Source organism: Sminthopsis crassicaudata, chromosome 2 (assembly GCF_048593235.1).
Source record: "Sminthopsis crassicaudata isolate SCR6 chromosome 2, ASM4859323v1, whole genome shotgun sequence".
NCBI lineage: Eukaryota > Metazoa > Chordata > Mammalia > Dasyuromorphia > Dasyuridae > Sminthopsis > Sminthopsis crassicaudata.
The window spans coordinates 554,066,942-554,088,681 of record NC_133618.1 but is presented as its reverse complement, the minus strand read 5'-3'; the positions used below and the strand labels follow the sequence as shown (position 1 = coordinate 554,088,681).

General features: G+C 34.4%; 1 long non-coding RNA gene across 1 annotated transcript in view; it reads right to left on the bottom strand.

Moving 5' to 3' along the window:
• Nucleotides 1–21,740, bottom strand: part of LOC141553711 (uncharacterized) — a 267,456-nt gene that overhangs the window by 169,498 nt on the left and 76,218 nt on the right. The window lies entirely within an intron of this gene.

Sequence of the window (21,740 nt, the reverse complement as noted above, 5' to 3'; positions counted from 1 at the left end):
TGATACATTGTTGGTGGAGTTGTGAAAGAATCCAGCCATTCTGGAGAGCAATTTGGAACTATGCCCAAAAAGTTGTCAAACTGTGCATACCCTTTGGCCCAGCATTGCTGTTATTGGGATTATATCCCAAAGAAATACTAAAGAGTGGAAAGGGACCTGTATGTACCAAAATGTTTGTGGCAGCTCTTTTTTTTGTTGTAGCTAGAAACTGGAAGTTGAATGGATGTCCATCAATTGGAGAATGGTTGGGTAAATTGTGGTATATGAAGGTTATGGAATATTATTGCTCTGTAAGAAATGACCAGCAGGAGGAATACAGAGAGGCTTAGAGAGACTTAAATCAACTGTTGCTGAGTGAAATGAGCAGAACCAGAAGATCACTATACACTTCAACAACAATACTGTATGAGGATATATTCTGATGGAAGTGGAAATCTTCAACATAAAGAAGATCCAACTCACTTCCAGTTGATCAATGATAGACAGAAATAACTATACCCAGAGAAGGAACACTGGGAAGCGAATGTAAATTGTTAGCACTACTGTCTATCTACCCAGGTTAGTTATACCTTCGGAAGCTAATAATTAATGTGCAACAAGAAAATGGTATTTACACACATATATTGTATCTAGGTTATATTGTAACACATGTAAAATGTATGAGATTACCTGTCATCGGGGGGAGGGAGTGGAGGGAGGGAGGGGATAATTTGGAAAAATGAATAAAAAAAAAAGAAAAAAAAAAAGAAAATCCCAAATGGGATCACAAAGAGTCAGACATGATTGAAAACTACTGAACAATAACAAAGCTTAACAGGTATATACCCAAACAGTAGGAATACTATAAAAAATAATCATTATTTGATTTGCAGATTATTTAGTTTAACTTCCCTCCCAATTAAGGAATTGCTTCTATAAAATTATCTAGTCTTTTTTAAAATACTTCCAGTGATCAGAAACTCACTATTTTCTGAGATGATTCAATTCAACTAGACACAGATAAATTAAGAATCTAATAATCATAAGGCACTAAAGAAATGAAGGGGAAAAAAAGAATTCATTCTGACCTCATGGAACTTACATTTTTTTAAATGTACTTTTTATTTTTATTGAAGCTTTTTATTTTCAGAACATATGAAAGGATAATTTTTCAACATTGATCCTTGCAAAATCTTTTGTTCCAATTTCCCCCTGTCCCATTCCCTAGATGGCAAGTAATCCAATATAGTTGAACATGGTAAAATATATGTAAATCCAGTATAGGCATACATATTTATACAATTATCTTGCTGCATAAGAAAAATCAGATCAAAAAAGGAAAAAAGTGAGAAAAAAATAAAATTCAAGCAAACAACAACAAAAGAAGTGAAAATGCTATGTGATCCACATTCAATTTCCACAGTCTTCTCTCTGGGTATATATGGCTCTTATCATCACAAGACCTTTGGAACTTCCCTGAATCATCTCATTCTTGAGAAGAGCCACATCTATCAGAAGTGATCATCCTTTAATCTTTGGTGGGAAACCAAATAGGAGATATTAGAATAGTCTAGGTAAAAAGTAATGTGAATCTGAACTAGTATGATGGTCATGACTACAAAGAAGGGAAAGGGATCTGCTTATGTAAGCAGAAGGAATATGGCTTGGCAATTGATGAGAGGAGAGAGCTGAAGAGCACTCAGAGGTTATGAACTTGCATGACTAGAATCAATGAATAGAAATAGGAGAAAAAAATTGAGGGAAGAAGTTCCATTCTGAATTTGTTACATTTAAGATGCTAAGGGAACATACAGGTAAAGATGTATATTCAAAAGGTAGCTAGTTATGGGGAAAATACTTTCAGGAGAGAGAAGAACTGGAAATATAGATATGAGAGTCATATGCATGGAAACAATAATAAAGTTAGTTCATCAAAATGGTTGAAATAACCAAAGAGGAGAGAATAAGAATAAAGGAGAGTACCCAGAACAGAATGGCATGAGGGTTAGCCATGCTTATGAGAAGGAACTATATATAAACTGATGAACTAACTAAGGATACTTAGAAGTAATGAAACTAGTAGGAGGGGAATGAGTGATGTATTATCATTGAAAAAAAAAAGGTAAGGAAAGAATATCCCAGAGAAGGGTCTATAGAATTACAAGTACAGAATAATCTGCAAGGATGAGGGTTTAAGGCAGAAAACCAATGAATTTAACAATTAAGAAATTGTGGTTATCATTGGAAAGAGTAAATAGCATGGGAAAGTAGGAGAACTTTGTAGGTTTGAAGATAAAAGTTTAGGAAATGAGGAAAAATTAACAGAACTTAATATAAGACATTCTTTCTAAGTCTTTGGCCATGAAAGGAATTGAGATATGGAATGGTGACTTGAAAGATGGGTAGTCAGGAGAAAGTTTAGTGAGGCTGCTAAATGGTCCAATGGATAGAGTATCAGTCCTAAAGTCTAGCCTCAGACACAATACTTCTTAGTTGTGTTCTCCTGTGTAAGTCACAACCCCAAATGCCTTGTGAAAAAAAATAAGAGGAAGTTTAGTTGGTTTTGTTAATGGAGAGAATCTGAGTATTATCTGATGGGCAAAAGAGGAGCCAGGAGATAGGAAAACACTAAAGGTAAATAGTGCAGTGGAAGGTATTGGACTCAGAGTCAGGAACATCTGATTTCACATGGAGGTTCAGATAAGCTTTGTGACACTGGAAAATCATTTAATCTCTCTGTGCCTCAATTAAGTATATGAAACAAGATTTAAATTAAGATTTTCCTGACACAAGTCCAGTACTTTATCCACTTCATCACCCAGATGCAAAGTTAACTCAAATGTTTGCTAAAATGAATTTCATTTAGATTTACATGACTTTACTGATAAGAAAAATAGATTCTAAAAGTAAATATAAAAAGCTACCTCTGCTTAGTATTTTGATCCTATTCAAGACTTCTTCACCAGATTTGCTTCTAGTAATGGAGGGTCTTACTATGAGCTTTCTGCTCAAGTGGGAGTCTTCAGAAAGGCCATTCCTGAGAAAATACTTTCCCTCCCACACTCACTATTATCACTGGCAATAAAAGCACTCTGTTCAATCACTGACTTTACTTACATATTCTAGCATTCTCAGCACCAAGACTGGTTTCTATCATCTACTTTGCTAAATGTATCAGTCATACATCTCTTCTCTTCTATGTCCCTAAATCACTGTCCAAGTGAAATTAAATTCAACTGCTCCCATTCCCACTCATCTCTCATTAGCAAACACTGGGCGCATTTGCAAGAAGACAGCACCTGAGTCTCTTTCATGTATTCTTTTGCTCTTCCTTCCTTCTTGCACTTTGTCTCATAGCTGGCCTTTGGTCTGATCTCAGATGAAATGTTAGAAGAGCCACTTATTAGGTATTTGTGTTCTTTCCCACCAAGGGATATGTCTCTTCTGAGGGTGCTTTAGGACAACTGAGAGAAACAACATAGCACATTCCCCAAGGCCAGAATGCTCTTTCATCAAAAAGGTTCTATTCCCCACATACGATCTGACCCATTTTGAAAAAAAAAAAGTGTAGGATAGAATTATAATATATTTGTCACTGAGCTCCACACTATGCCATTTTCTTTTCTAAATTTTGAACTGGCAATAAATTAGATTTGAAGTGTTTGTTGCCTAGTTTTTCCTTGGGCTTTTTTTCAGTCTTTTATTGATTGTTTTGCTTGTCTTTTCTCAAGGTTGGTCTTTCTATAAAATATAGCTTGGGGAAAAGGCTCACAGTGACACTGCATTGCAATATGTAAACTGGGGAAAGAAGGCTAAATGAGACAAAAAGGGTGAGTAGACAGAACTGGTCTTCAGTTATGACAGCCAGGTAGACCCACTCAGTTCAATTCATTTTAATGAACATGTATGGAGGGTCTACTTTGCACAGGGCACTATAATGTCATCTCTGCTTCAGGGGGCAAAACCAGTGACTATGAAATTACAAGTGTGATGAGTACAAAGGAGAGGTTCAGGCAAAGTGAGAGGAGAATTTTGAGGAGTAAAGGATTATTTTTAACTGATGGGAAAGAAGGCCAATATAGAGGTGGATAACACTGAAGGAAGAAATGACCTATATTGCAGGGGATAGAGAAATCAATTTGATTGATTTAGTAAGCATTTACTGAATATGTTTTATGTTCCACTGTGGTAAGTGCAAGGAAAAAGAAATAAAAACAAAACAATTCTTACCTTCAAGGAATCTACATTCTAGTAGGGGAAATACCATGATAATATATAGACTTAGATATATAGATCTACATATATACCTATATATGTAGATTTTCCCCCAAGTATTGAGTTCATGTGAACATAGGCATGGAAAGATAGAATAAAAATGATAAATAGTGAATAGTAAAATAATATTTGACAGAATGTAGAGTTTATAAAAGTGGTTGTAGTATGAGATTAGTCTGGATACATAGATTATAGTCAAATTGTAAAAGACTTTGAATGACTAGAAATTTATAGTTTATTTGGTGGGCAATGAAAGCCCAGTGATGACTTTGAAGCGGAAGAGGATCATGATCAGAGTAATGCCATAAGATCATTAGAGTAGTGATATTAAGGATAAACAGGAAATAAGGAGAAATTGAGGCAAAATAACCCACTAGGAGCCTATTACAATAGTCTAGATCAGTTAGTGTCAAATTGAAGTAGAAATAAAGCCCACTAATCTATACAGAAGGATGCCTGCAGGCCACACAATGATTTTATTTTAAAATGTGTTATTATCTATGTCTTATAGTTTTATTAATTTTGCTAAATTCAATTACATTTTAATCTGTTCCAGCATTCTGGAGTGCAATGGGCTACATGCTGATAAATAGCTGTGTGTTTAGCACCTTTGGTCTAGGTGAGAAGAGACAAGTGACTAAACCAGGAGACTAGAGTGAGAAAGAAAAAGAACAAAAGAACAAGAAATTATGACAGATTAGAATTGATAGGTCTTAACAACTGACTCCAAGTTCATGATGAGGAAAAGAATTAAAAGGGAGCTCAAGGTTTTGAACCTGGATTTCTTAGAGGATAGTGAAATAAGCCATGGATTTAGAAAGTTTAAGGGAACAGGCAAATAAAAAGAAAGACAAGTAGTTCCATTTTGGATATTTCCAATTTGTAAATCTAGTAGAATCATCATTTGGAAGCACATAAAAATCAGTTTGGGAATAGAGATTTTAAAAAAAAGTGAAGGTTGGGATATAGATTTAGGAATCCTCTATATTGTGATAGCAAATATAGATAGGGTATAGACTGACATAAACTGATATCTCCAAGAAAGAGAATATAGAGAAGAAGTCAAATACAGAAAAACAGAAATCATCCCAAGTTTTGTGTTTCCACCTTGTCCATATCAGGACCAGAGGCTCACTCCAACAAACTTGTAGCCTTCAGGATGACCATTATTTTTTTGGAGTCCTTGCTTTATTGGGGCTGAATTTCCATAGTTTACAAATCTATGAATCAACTTCAGGATGCTGGAAGACTATTTTTAATACCATTCATTTTGTATGTAAATCAGGAATTTCTTCAGATATTCATGACTCTTCATAGAAGAGCTGTATAATTCCTTCCTCCTATAGATGAGGAATGTTTTAAATCAAAAGACCTGATTTGAATTTTTGCTCTGCAAAATGATGAGAACATTCCTCATCTATAGGAGGAATTATACTACATGACTTGAAAAGCACCTTACTAAATTGAAAGGTAATGGACAGTTCTTCTATGAAGAGTCATGAATATCTGAAGAAATTCCTGATAGAAACATACAGTTAGTTGTAGTTGATTCATATGAAGTAATCTCAAAATTATTGTTTATCCCCAAACAATATGAACTGCAGTGTCACTTGAAAATATTGTATAGTTAACATGAATAATATGGAAATGTGAAAATGATTGTACATGTATGATCTATATCATACTTCTTGATATCCTAGAGAGGAAGAAGGTAAGAAAGGGAGAAAAAAATTGAAATTCATAATCTTATAAAAATAATTATTGAAAACTATCTCTAGATTTATTAGAGAAATAAAAATTAGAAAATAGAATTATATTATTAATCAGAAAAGTTAAATTAGAAATTTAGAAAAATAATTTAAAATTATTAGAAAATAAATCAGAAAATTTAATTAGAAATTATTAGAAATTAATTAGAAAAATAAAATACCATTGAAAGGGGGAAGTGAAATATTGTGCAGCCTTTGGTAATGAGAAAAAAAAAGATAAATTCCAAGATGTGCAGTTTGATAGCATCACCACCTACTACTTTCACCATACTATGAAAAACACTGTATTCTATAAATGTCCCCCCCATTCAGTATCAGGAGAGAAAAAACAAATCCACCCCTCCCTACTACTTTCACACACACACACACACACACACACACACACACACACACACACATTTCCCAAGCTGTTAACATTGGTATTTAATAAACAGTACTTAGATTTTTAACACTAAAATTTATTCTTCAACTGAAATCTTGCAACTATGGCTGACTTGCCTATTGTGTAGACAAGCCTCATTTAAGGGCTGGCTGGACACTTGTGTGGCAGCTGGACAGAGTAAGGGAATGAGCAGCTACAGCCATTAATCCCCATTCACATCTGAGTCTCTGTAAAATTTGTACCAGCAAGTCTGGAGTAGTTAAATATATGGCTCAGGTAATTAAAAAGGTTACAGATGAATATTATTCAGTCTGCAATCAAATCTGCAAGGGATTTCAGGAACTCTACCTTGAGGATTATAGCTTATTTGTGGAGTTTCGGCAGGAAACAGCTAATTATGACACCTGCACAACTTTCTCCAAATCGGGCCCTTGAGATTTCCCACCTTGGGTAGAGAAGTCAACCTTAGCCTTTCTGAATTTGTAATCCACAGTTGTCGTCATAGGTGAGAACAGAATAATCAAACCAAGCTTTGTGAATAGTCCTGATGGAGAAAATGGTTCAGTAATAGTGCAAACAACTTCCATTTATATCAATACCTCTGTCCTAGATATCCTATTCCAAAGAAAATGGCATAAACCTTGACCCATTTAGTGGATTCTATTTTTTAAAGCATATCAGTGCCCCTTTTGAGGGTCCAGTAATTCTACACTACTAAAACTGAACTTTATAGGGCATATATACCATTTAATTTTTTTTCACCAGGATAGGAATTATTTTTTTAGTTGTTTAGATTGTAACTCATCTATGACTTAGTAACAAGATAATGTTTTATATTCACTTAAAAATAATTTGTTGGGATACAATAAATTCTTTAACCATTCTCATCTGCAGTTTTGGAAGGAACTGTCACATTGTTGCTGGCATGAGATATTCTTGCATATGTTGAGTAGGCACTAAAATAAAACTATAGATACTTCAGACATTGAACCAAAATTTGTACGATAGAGAACAAAATTGAGGACTTCACAAAGAAGGGTCTTTTGACTCAGTAGGAATCCATCACCCTACTACTTTTTCTTCCATTTTTTTGTGTTTTGCCTGACTGTGGAAAAGATTTAATATTTTAATAATGTCAATGACTGCATGTCATGTGGTCAGCATGCAAAATATGGAGATTTAGCAGATAAAAGATGGAAGCAGATTAGAAAATAGAAATATTATTGTACTACTTAACCAAGAAATAAAAAAAGCTCAAGTCAAATTGATAATTTCAGCATTCTTGGACTTTTTTCAAAAGCATAGCAACTGGAAAAAAGGTCAGAAGAAATTAAGAAGACATGGATTCATGTCTTGCTCTTTACTATGCAAGTATGATGGTCTCTGAGTACACAGTCAATTCAAATATGTTGTAGATCTGTATGGGATCAGAATAATTTCTGCATTGGGAATTCCCTAAATCAATTTTATCACAGATATACATAGATATATACACACACAGCCCCAAAACAAAACGAAATAAAAATAAATGAACAAATATAAACTAAACAATGAATTCTCAAAGTAATTGACTTTGAGAAAGTTCATGAGCCTAGCACCTCACTTACATGTCTCTTGCTTATATAAGCTTGTAAGAATATATAGCTGCACTTTAAAAGAAATATGTCAATCTTATTACTAGTGGAGTTTTTTAATCCTTCATTATTCTACAACAATAAATGAAATTATTCCTTTTAATTCAGACTATCCTTTCTCTGCTAAGAAATGTAGCGGCTGCTTAGATTTTTACTGATATCTTTTTTTTTGTGTGTGTTACATAGATTTTATTCTCTCTCTCTCTTCCAAACTACTCCCCAGAAAATCATTCCTCATAACAAACATGTTAATGGGGGAAATGGAGAGAAGAGGAAGAAAATAAATCAGCAAAGACTGATCAATATATCAAAGAAATCTGATGTTATATTCCACATTTATGAATTTGAATTTCTCATCTTTTCAATAGAATAGGGGAAAGTGCTTTCTTATATTTTTCCCTAGGACCAAGTTTATTCTTTGTGATTAAATAACATTTATCTTTAGTTGTTTTAGTCATTGCATTTATTGTTTTCCTGGTTCTGCTTACTTCACATTGTATCAATTCAAGTCTATTTCTATGCTTCTCTGAACTAATTGGTTTGTTGTTTAGGTTGCTTTTTTCAGCAAAATAATATTCCATTACATTTATGTACTTAAATTTGTTTTGCCATTTTCCAATTTATGGAGATCTGATTTGTTTCCAGTCCTTTATTACCATAAGAAATACTGCTACAAATTTTAAGGATACATGTAATATTTCACCCACTTTCCTTCGATCAGATATTTCATTGTTTTCTAATGGTCTATTCTTCACAGCATACACAATGGGATATATATTTCCAATAGAGTTTTTGCAAGCTAGAGAAACATCAAGTTACTTTTTAGTACAATTTTTTGTATTCTCACTTTCAAACAGCCTGACAAATCCCACAGTTCCCAATGTGTCCAAGAGTTTATACACCAAAACATATTTATAGATCTTACTGCTGGGTCGTCTCCTTCAGCCTCCTACACAAGGACAAAGGTTTCCCTGTACCATTTCCCTAAGTGTTACATCCAATTTTCCCTTGAATACCTCTAGTACTAGTGCCTTGACAGCTTCCTGAGGTAAATTATTCCACTACTTGATTGACCTTCATGGTTCAGAATTTTCTTTTTCCCAAAGTCAAACACATTTCCTTCTAAATTTTGGACCAATTTCATCATATTCTGGTGAATGGAACAAATAAACTTACTTTTTAAATTGACTCAATAATTTCTGGGGTTCTACTGACAAGTATACTAATGTTGAAATATCAAACTTTAAAACTTATAATTTATTTTGGTTTTGGAATTATCCCTATTGAGATAATCTGTTTTCCTATATATTTAATTTCCTTAATATATCCAACAAGACACAATTGAGGAACACAAGACATGGAGTCCAATTAGACCAATAAAATTATTTTCTTGTTACTAAAATAAACTTTCATTTCTCAATCTCTAGATGTCCTTCTGATTGTGATCACATACTTAAAGTTGTTATATTCTTTATCCCCTCTTCTTGTCCTAAAGAACTGAAATGTGGAATGCTCAGCAACTTTCTCACTCATCCTCTTCTTTCTAAGACCCTCCAGGGAATGGAGAGAAGTACTATCCACAGTCACCCTTATGCCTTTTGTACACCATTCATCTCTATGAAGTGAGCAATACACTAACTTTTGCTAGATGGTTTGTCTAGGACATTCCTCACAGTAGTAAAGGGAAAGGATGTAGGAACACACCAAAATCTCCTATTCACAGCAATATAGAGTAGCCATTGGGAAGACAACAGTGGGGCTCGGTAATATAAAATGTCATTTCTGTGCCAGGCTCATCACCAGGGCAGGGTAATAAGGTCAATGTGAAAACAACTGGAAGGCATATTCCCCAGTAAACATGGGCTGAGTGAAAACGGCCCAGCCTTATGTTGTAGAATCCAAACCCATTGAGTCAATTGCCAGAAAACATGACATGACCTTTCAGATTCAGTGAGCATCAGCTCCAAGAGCAGGCTGCCGTGCTCTTTTCCATTTCACTGCTGCCCCCTGAGGGCTTCAAGTCACCGGAAATAATAGCTTGGGTTCCAAATCTGTACTCCTTTAATGAAAAAATAAAAATAAAAAAATGCACATGGCATCCAGTTTGACCCTAGTGGCAGATTTTTTTTTTTATATGCTAAGCTCAATTTCTTCCAACTTAACATTCTAGATGCCTTTTTTTAAAATGTACTTTCTGTCTCATCTTCCAAGGGCTTATAAATTTTTTTAAAAGACCTTTTATTTGAATAGTTCATGAATTAGTGAGGAAAAGATGCATGAGGTTTATATTTGTGAATGAGAAGAAAATATATTTTCAGCAGCCATAGCTAATAGATATGTTCTATATAGCTTTGCTCTTTGATTTACATGATGGAAGGGTCCTTTCCCCTTCCCACAAGCTTCATAAGAGACACAGATAAAGACTCAATTAACTGCTAAATTTGAAATCTGTGGATATACTAAAGGGAAAATCGCTGACCCTTTCTTTCTACTAGTCTTAAATTGTAAGCATAACTCTGAGCTCCAGAAGAGCAGTGGAAGGATATTTTTTTTTCTCTGCCACCTGCCCCGACACCACATTGCAAGCCATCCATAGGTTCATGGTTTCCTAGGCAAGCCTATGTCTGGATAGCTCCACTTCTGTTCTTATCTTCTATCCTTTTTTTATAGGACTTTGTGAGATCTCAAAAGACAGCTAGCATCCTACCCCTTTCTAGATATCTGAGCAATAGAGTATCACAATCATGGGAAAAAATCAAGAAAACACAGTTAACTAAGAGTGAAAGACCTTTGAAAGAAGAAATCTACTTGATATTGTTTAGTTTTTATTCAATGGAAGCAAAATGTGAAATAACTAATGCATAGATATATTCAAGAAACTCTATGAATGCCCCATTATAAACTGATTGTAAATATCCTATGATCCCTTTCTGTGTGGTAATAGAACTATTTCCTATTCCATGCTTGATTCATGTTTTAATCCTGGAAGAGTTTTTTATTCACTTCCTGTCCATCCCACTCCACTCCTCTGACTTACCTCTAGGTAAGGAGGAAAACTATCTAAAACTTATATGTCAGATAGGGATTGGTGAAGTCGGCCCCTATGACTTCAGCCTAGTGGTACTTGTAACTTCATCACTAGTGGCTAGTGATGGTGCCAGAAAGCAATTAGGGCTATTTCACAGTGGTGAAGCTAGTTCCTAGACTGAAACTAAAAGGGAGGCAGCCCTGAAACATCCTAAAATTTTGTAGCTTTCTCTTGAATCTTTTTTCCTCTTACTTTTGAGTGATTTTAAAAAATTCTTTGTATGCATGTATTCATACTTTTAAAAACTGAGAGTTAGTTGTTCCTTATTAGTACAGACACTATTAAAACAAAACAGGTAGTTGGGCATCAATCAAAGTAAGGAAAACTCAATATGCTTTACTTTTCTATCTTCCTTCAATGGAAAGGTAGAAGAAAAGCATCCAGAGATTTGATATCTGGAGAATTTTCAAGTCCTACTATAAAATTACAGTAATCTTAGTACTTGGAAAGATTCTGATTTTAACAAACTATTCTACAGGGAAAACTCCTATGAAAAAAAATTTAGTTCATTTATTACTAATTGCAGTAATAATTATGGTAACTAGATTCATATAGATAAAAGTCTATAAAAGCACCATTTCATATCTCCATTTCATAGATAAGGAAATTAAGACTAAAATAGGTTACATGACTCCTAAGATGCAGCAAGGAATAATAGAGTGCTAAACCTAGAACCTAGAGTTCAAATCCTGGCTTACCTAGAGCAAGTTTTTTTTTTTTAATTTCTCAGGGTTATTTAGTTGTTTTCAATCATGTCTGGAATTTTCTTGGCACAAACAATAGAGTAGTTTGCCATTTCTTTCTCCATTTTATCTTACAGATGAGGAAACTGAGACAAACCAGATTTGAATTCATGAAGATGAGGCTATGTGACTCCAAACTCAGCACTCTGCACTATAGTGCTCCTTAGCTGCCCTGTTTTGGTTTCCACCAGTCTGTAAACTGAGAAGGGTTGAGCTTGATGGCTTCTAACAATCCTTTAAGCTGTAAATTTATGTTTCTATAACCATGCCTACGGGTATATAGGTACTAAGTTCTAGAGAGAATTAAAATCTGTTTTTCCCTGATTCAAGGTCCAACATTATATCCATTAAACAGAATTACCTTAAAATGTGACTGTATAAGATGAGAAAACTTTATAAAGGGAGGGGACATAACAAATTTAAAATCTAAAGATTTAATCTTTATTGTAGAGAAATGTCATCATCTAGGGGCTAGCTAAATACAAGTTAATTACTTATGTATTACACATGGAGAGTTCCCTTAAGGATAATGGATACTAAGAGCTCTCCTAATAGAATGTGTTACTATTAGAGTATAAAATGATAAATGGAGATGTATTTCAATATATCCCAAGAGCCAAGAACTGTTATTCTCTGTGGGTTACAAAATACTTTATATGCAATCATGAGAACTAAACGTAATTGTTAATTTATCATCTAAAATTCTTTCTGGTCACAGGTTTGTCCTAATCAAGCCATGTTAAGTCATATTATCTTACTTTTTAATTTCTTATGATATATCGATATTAAAGTGTTATATTAATGAGAGAATGTCATATTTAATACTGTCAGTCCATTTTACTACATTTTATTTAAGAGAGAAGTCATCCAAAGCATTTCTTTCTAGTATCTTTATTCTTCCAATGAAGTTAACTCCACAAAGAACTCAAATTTAGGGAAGAAAGAAAAGGTTTAGTTATGCTAGCTCAAGGTAAATCAAAGCAAAACCATTTCTGACATCTTAAGATGGCCCCACAGGAAAGGAAGTTGGTCATAAATAAAACCAAAGAATTTTTTCACTTCAATTGAAATACTCATTTTAGTCGATATATCCAACTGAATTTGATTTTCCTGTCAAAGTTCTGTATAGTTTCACAAATATGTTCTAAGGCATGCTTCTATAGTTTTCCATAGGTTAAACCCATTTCTAGAATAGGCTCTTTCCTCTACTCTTAGAATTCCTTCAAAGAAAGGAAGTTCGTGGACTAATTTCTATGGGAAACTTTTCCTGATACTTCTTTTTGCTATACTCTTTTTTTCTCAAATCAGCTTGTATTTATTTACCTGTTCACATGCTGTGCCCCTTTGTAAAACATGAGCCCTGAAATCAGGAGTGAGTTAGTCTTCATTTTCGTCTCTGCAAACCCAACAGTTAATATTGTTCCTTACTATTGTTGGTACTTCATAAAGGCTTATTTAATTAAGTCTATTAAGTGCCTAATTTTTTGTAATACTATGCTAGGCACTATAAATTGTTTGTGATTAGACATGGTCCCTTCCTTCAAAGAGCTCCCAGGCTAATTTTATTCCTATTCAAGATAGTGATATTCAGAGAGAAAACATTCCAATAAGTAAACAAGACAAAAATAAGAAATAGAGAGAAATTCAAAATTTACCAAAATATCTCATCATTTACAAATTTTAAAGTGAGATCCTGCATGTTGAGACATAACAAAAGATAGCTATGGGGTTACCTCTATCATTGGACCATTGGATCCATAATTACCCAAAAGAGTTTTAGATACATCTTCATTCTTTCTCTCTTTCCATGTCCCCCAATATATAAGGATGAAATAAATGTTTGCATGCCAGATGATAATAGCATTAATCAAGTGTTTATATAAAAACCCTGGTGAAAATTGAAGGTTCTCAGGACAGATTTTTTTTAGGTCACAACAAGGAACTGACAGATTCTGTGCCTTATACTTCTCCTTGGAGAGCTTTGGCAATGAGCTGAGTATATCCCCCTCAGGGCAGCTACTGATTGGCATTATGTAGGATACCCTACTTAATCTAATGTATTCCATATAACTTATCAATGCATTTCGGGTTATTCTTCTCATGTAATATATTACACAGAGCTGTAAATTTGCTAGAGCTCATAATTAATGCATGCATTCCAACAAAGCAAATTTCATAAACACTGAGCATAGAGTTCCCTTATCACCTAAAGAAAGTTAATCTAAGGAATGTTTAGCAGTCCTTTCTATAACAAAAGAGAAAAACAAATGAACATTTGTGCTATTCTGAAAGGGGATGGCCTCACTATTAGGCAGGTGTATACTGCCTAATGTCCCATTTTACTGCTTACTACTATACATGATTCATTTTACTATTGATCATCAGGCCACTGGCAGCAATCTTGAATATGGAAATCTGTGTGTGTGTGTGTGTGTGTGTGTGTGTGTGTGTGTGTGTGTGTGTGTGTGTGTGTATGTAAACAAACATTAGTTTGAACATACTGAAGTGACCTATAACTTTGAAAGAAGTAATGAAAAGTACACATAACTAACAAACAAAAGAAAAAAATGGTTATCTTGACATTGTTCTTAAAAAAAAAAAACTGTTTTAGGTAATTTGGTGTTATGTGAGGAAAGGAACTAAATTGTTGATACCATTTGCATTCTTGATCCCACTTCTGAGCATGTAGCTTAAAGAGGTCAAAGACAGGAGGAACAGATCTACTTATGCATGCCAAAATATTCATTACAGTGTTTTTAGCAGCAAAAAAGTAAGAACAAAATTAATGAACATCAATTAGAGAAGAGGTAAATATTTGCAGTAGGAGAGCCTGAGTTCGGATCTCACCTTCACTGCATCCTCCTTATGTATCCTTGAAATCAGAAGGTCCTTTCATGTGCTAAAGCTATAATCTATGAACATAATATATTTACTGCATTATGAGAAAAGGAAAAGTTAACAGAATACGATGGGAAAATGTTTACGAATAGAAACATACTTAAAATAATCAGAACCATGAAAACAATATGCAAAATGACTCCTCTAATGTAAATGAAAAGCAAATAAAAAGTAACTCAAATTTTGAGAAATTATAATAAGCAGATCATGAAACACATTTCCACCCTTTCAATGGAGAGCTCCAGAGGCTGAATGTTGCCTGCATTGTTATGTACAGTCACTGTATGGTTTATTTTTACTTAGCTTTTTTTCCTTTTTAAAAGGGAGAGCTCAATTTCTGGAGTGGGAGAGGAGAAAAATATAGTGATATAAAAAGGAGTTTCAATTACACTTTTAAAACTTCTTTAGGTTTTAATCATCTCTTTTCTTTTATACAATGAAAATGCAGTTGATGCAGCAAGTTCAGGAAAAGGGGAAGCTAGGTGATGCAGTGGATAGAGCACCAGCCCTGAAGTCAGGAGGATCTGAGTTCAAATATGGCCTCAGACACTTAACACTTCCTAGCTGTGTGACCCTGAACCCTTAACCCCAATTGCCAAATATAGGAAAAAACAAAAAAAAAAGAGATCAGAGTTAAATTTATACAACTAGTATATTCTAAAAAGTCCCTAAAACATAGGAATAATATAGGTGTCAAAAATTCAGCATAATAGAAGTTCTTTGAGATCAAGGACTATTTAATTTTTTGAATTTATATCACTGACATTTAAGCATAGTGACTTTCATATAGCTGGTATTTAAGAAATTCCTATTGAAAATATCTGCATCACTTTTATCTACCAAATAGAATGTTAGCTCCTGGAAGGCAAGGAATATTTTCTTTTCTTCTTTTTTTTTTCACCTTTGTATGCCTACCATCTCAGAACTTGATAAATGCTTCTTGACTTAATGTGACAGCAGTGAGATCAGAGACCCCTGGTGTGATAAAAGAGACAATATCAAGGATAAATATGTGAAACATTAGTGTGTAGGTGTGTGGGTATATGTGTATGTTTATGTTGGGGAGGAAAGGATGGGAGAAGGAGGGAAGGAGAAATAGAGATAGGGAGGGAAAAAAGGGAAAATGTGGGGAGAGAGGGAGGAGAGGAGGTATGAGAGGAAAAAGAAAGGGAGGAGGGGAGAGGAGATAGAGAGGGGAAGAGACAGAGAGAAAAACAGAGAGACAAAGAGAAAAAATATTGAATCTTTATAGAATAATTCAATGCACAAAATTTTCTAAAGTCAGGGGAGGAAACAAAAACTACACAAGTAGCCAGATTCCTTAGAGCTCTATTTCTTAGCTACAAAGAAATCTCACCCTTGCATCCTGGCAATCATTCTAGTTAAAACATAAAATCTTACCACTACATTATAATGAACCAATATAAACATTAGCCTTGAGATCAAGTTTCTCCTTAAATTTATATACTGCCTTTAGGCAAACTCAAAATAGGATAGAAGATGATGCCCTTAAGATGACAGAAAATAACACTGCCTTTATACTCTCATAGTTCAATTGTCCTAGCTTCATGATTGTGATAATTTCTACCAAGCTTAGATTCTGTAGCCAAACATTTAATAGTACTTTTGATAATACCATAGAATTTGATGACATTTTTCTTTCCCATATCCAGCTCTAGGGAAGCCCATTGCTTACATACTCTTTGCATATGTCCATGACCTGACATGGAGTATAAACATAAGGAAACAGAACAGCCAGCTCTGACTGTGGTCATGCCAGCATATTCATGCTATTTAAGCAATCTCAAAAGAGAAACAAGATTTTTGTACCAGGTTGTCAGAGATTTAAATAGTCAGTTCCTTGGCACTTTTGGTTTCCTAAATGCATACAGATGCTTTCAGTTCTTTATCTTTATATAGCAAATGTTCTACTGTCCTACCTTAATGCTTGGATATCATGAATCTGTTACAAGACAAACAATTCAACTCTTTAGCTGTTTGCAGTCCCTACTCTCAATTGGAAGGTTCTGCCTTCTCCTTCTTCAAAAGTAGTTGACTTTCTTTTTACCCAACCACACTACTCAGAATTTCATAACCACTTGGACATGTTAGCCTCACCTTAGGGACATTGTGATCTACAAATAGATAGCTTACAGCTACAATCAAATAGCTATTTGTTGTTTAATTGTTTCAGGATAGCCGACTCTTTGTGATTCCATTAGGGATTTTCTTGGCAAAGATACTGGAGTGGTTTGCCATTTCCTTCTGTACTATAAACCCCCAAGAGGGTACTCCAGAGATTGAAGAATTGTAAAAGCAGTTGTGTCAAACCTCTGAGAAGCTAATAATGTTACATGGAAACTAGTGAGCATACATCTGACATTGTGAAAGCACCAGATTCCTAACTAGGGCATCATTTTGACATAGTTGACCTGATACTAAGTTAAAGGAATAGATCTCCCATGCTTCTTTTATCAAGTGGAAAGAGATCTTCTAAGAATTCTTAGTGAAATGCAAATTGTATTGTGCTGTATTTTTCCTTACTTCCAACATGATTGGTTCTTTATGAACTGCATCAAAGTATATTTTATCATAATCCAGCTAATGGAAGAAAACCCCCTATTTTCTTAATAAAAGCTCCTAGGATCTGAATGTCTATGCCAGATAAGTGAAAATCATGATGTTATACCAAACAAGAAATAGCTTTGAGAATAATTCCCTTCATAGAGGATAGGTCATTTCACATAGTCTTGAGAATTATTATCTCATAGACCATCCACCTTCTCCCTGTTTTTATTATAATAAAACTTATTAAGAATATTAGCCATCTGGAAACAAGAGTGATCATTGAACTGATTGTAATTCTCATGCCTTCAGTGTTATTTTAAATCGTTATAATCATTATGCAAATTTTTCTCTTAGTTACATTTACTTTGCTCTATATCAGTTCATAGAAGTTTCCCCAAATTTTTCTGAATTTTTCATAGTCTTTCTTTCTCCCAGCAGAGTAATATTGCATTATTACAACTAATTTAGACATTCCTTAATTGATGATCACTCACTTTGTTATTCATTTTTTCTATCACACGCAATAATATGCTGCTATACCCAATTTTTTTTCTCTTTAGAGTAGTAGTCATATAAGTAGGCCAAAGAAAACAAAAAATTAAATAATGATTTTCCAATATAGTACAAATTGTCTTCCAGGATGACTTCACCAAAACTGAATTACTTCCCCAAAACTGAATTATTAACTGTCTTCTCCCAATCCTTTTAGTATTGGCCATTTTAATATTTTGTCCTTTTTGTCAAGCTGTAGGGATAAAGTAAAATCTCAAAATTGTTTTAATGCCTGCAAGTACTTCTACAAGTTGGCTAAGGAGAAAAAATTCAATCTGGGACAAAAATATATTGACAACTGGATCTAAAATATGGAGCTATCACTTCAAAAGGATGTAGTACACCATCATGGCCTATTCTGACAAAAACCTCAAGGATACTAAATGATGGCCACTAATTTTTTTTATATTACATTTTTATTTTTATAGCCAAAAAAACATTCACTTAATCCATAGTGAGGTAAGGTGTTAAGTCCACATAGTTTTCTTTTATTAAGACATTTCTATATCATTTAAAATAGATTTAAGATGTCTTCCCTTTCTTTTTTTATTAATTTTTATAATTATAACTTTTTATTTGGCAGTACATAATCATAGGTAATTTTTTTTACAACATTATCCCTTGTAGTCCCTTCTGTTCCGAGTTTTTCCCCTCCTTCCTTCCACCCCCTCCCCTGGATGACGGGCATTCCCATACATATTAAATATCTTATAGTATATCTTATGTACAATATATATGTACAGAACTGAATTTTGTTGTTGTTTTTGTTGCAAAGGAAGGATTGTATTCACAAGGCAAAAATAATCTGGGAACAAAACAAAACAAAACAAAACAAAAAAAAAAAAAAAAAAAAAAAAAACAATGCTCACAGTTTACACTCATTTCCCAGTGTTCCTTTTCTGGATGTAGCTGATTCTGTCCATCATTGATCAATTGGAATTTGATTAGCTCTTCTCTATGTTGAAGATATCCACTTTCCATCAGAATACATCCTCATACAGTATCATAAAGTATATAATGATCCCCTAGTTCTGCTCGTTTCACTCAGCATCAGCTGATGTAAGTCTCTCCAAGCCTCTCTGTATTCCTCCTGTTAGTCATTTCTTACAGAACAATAATATTCCATAACATTCATATACCATAATTTATCCAACCATTCTCCAATTGATGGACATCCATTCATTTTCCAGCTTCTAGCCACTATGAAAAGGGCTGCCACAAACATTTTGGCACATATGGGTCCCTTTCCCTTCTTTAGTATTTCCTTGGGATATAAGCCCAGTAGTAGTACAGCTGGGTCAAAGGGTATGCACATTTTGATAACTTTTTGGGCATAATTCCAGATTGCTCTCCAGAATGGTTGGATTCTTTCACAACTCCACCAACAATGCATCAGTGTCCCAGTTTTCCCACAGCCCCTCCAACATTCATCGTTATTTGTTCCTGTCATCTTAGCCAATCTGACAGGTGTGTAATGATATCTCAGAGTTGTCTTAATTTGCATTTCTCTGATCAATAGTTATTTGGAACACTCTTTCATATGAGTGGAAATAGTTTTAATTTCATCATCTGAAAATTGTCTGTTCATATCCTTTGACCGTTTATCAATTGGAGAATGACTTGATTTCTTATAAATTAAAGTAAATTCTCTGTATATTTTGGAGATGAGGCCTTTATCAGAACTTTTAACTGTAAAAATGGTTTCCCAATTTGTTACTTCCCTTCTAATCTTGTTTGCATTAGTTTTGTTTGTGCAGAAACTTTTTAATTTGGTTAATCAAAATTTTCTATTTTGCGATCAATAATGGTCTCTAGTTCTCCCTTGGACACAAACTCCTTCCTCCTCCACAAGTCTGAGAGGTAAACTATCCTATGTTCCTCCAATTTATTTATGATTTCATTCTTTATGCCTAAATCTTGGACCCATTTTGATCTAATCTTAGTATGTGGTGTTAAATGTGGGTCCATGCCTAGTTTCTGCCATACTAATTTCCAGTTTTCCCAGCAGTTTTTGTCAAATAATGAATTCTTATCCCAAAATTTGGGATCTTTGGGTTTGTCAAACACTAGATTGCTATTTTTATTCACTATCTTGCCTGTGAACCTAACTATGGATGGCCACTAATTAAAAATAAAGTTCAATATTATTATCATTCATCTCCACAAATATTGTTATCATTAATTTCCACAAATATTATTATCATTCATCTCCACAAACATTATTACACAAAGTACTATTAGATATATGGTTGTAAAAACCAGAATTCTGAACCTGATAGACAAAGCACCCAAATTTGCAGCTATTAAAATCCAGCCAGATTTATTAGATCTAACTCTACAGGAATGAACATGGGATGTTTATATTAAGTCTCATGTTGTTGTTCATCTTTCCTTGACAAAGAAAACCAATTATATCACAAGCGAAGTTTTGTCTTGACTGTGAATGTGAATTGAATTTAAATTAGGCAGAGTTGCACAAATTTATCAGCCACCTTCTCTTCCTGAGTTGTCAAAGTTTAGTGGCAAAATAAAAACAAGGCTATTAGTTTCCTGGCCAATCTCTAAGTACTTCAGCAAATTTCATGGCCTTTGGAGCACATTGTTTTCATCTACTCATTCTTCCAGGGGAAGTCTTCACATGTTTGGACCTCAGCCTGAGTGGCCAAGCCAAGATGAATAGCCAAAAGAGGTAAGGATTTTGGTAGTGAACATGTGGGTCTTCTGACCAGGTATTCACTGAGGAACCAACAAGTCAGGGAATTATGTGAATAGGTATAATAAAGGCTTTTAAGATTACATGTGGCTGTTCTTGAGTGCACTACCGTTTATTAAACTATAGATTCAAGAGATCGTGGCCAGAGACCTTTGAAGGCCTCAGAGAAGGCAAGCTGGGTAGAGTTGACACTGCAAAGGTCAGTGGTCAAAGGTACTCTGGTGGGCCTAGGACAGACTGGTAATAGTAACTGCCAGGAGGGCATGTTACAAATGGCTTTCAGAGGAACATGATACTCACATCCAAGGAATAGTCATTCTTAGATAAGATCCCTACCCATTCTTGTACATAGCTTCTGACAAGGCCTAATGGGCAGCACATGGAAAAGTTCTTTTGTACCAGACATTCTTTTTTTTATATTTAGAATCTTTTTTCCACAGTATATATGCATGAGTAATTTTTTTATAATATTATCCCTTGTATTCATTTTTCCAAATTATCCCCACCATCCCTCCACGCCCTCCCCCCCGATGACAGGCAATCCCCTACATTTTACATGTGTTACAATATAACCTAGATACAATATATGTGTGTAAATACCATTTTCTTATTGCACATTAAGTATTAGATTCCGAAGGTGTAAGTAACCTGGGTAGATAGACAGTAATGCTAACAATTTACATTCCTTCTCTGGGTGTAGTTATTTCTGTCCATCATTGATCAACTGGAAGTGAGTTGGATCTTCTTTATGTTGAAGATATCCACTTCCTTCAGAATACATCTTCATACAACATTGAAGTGTACAGCAATCTTCTGGTTCTATTCATTTCACTCAGCATCAGTTGATGTAAGTCTCTCCAAGCCTCTCTGTATTCCTCCTGCTGGTCATTTCTTATAGAGCAATAATATTCCATAACCTTCATATACCATAATTTACCCAACCATTCTCCAATTGATGGACATCCATTCATCTTCCAGTTTCTAGCTACTACAAAAAGAGCTGCCACAAACATTTTGGCACATACAGGTCCTTTTCCGCTCTTTAGTATTTCTTTGGGATATAAGCCCAATAACAGCAATGCTGGGTCAAAGGGTATGCACAGTTTGATAACTTTTTGGGCATAGTTCCAAATTGCTCT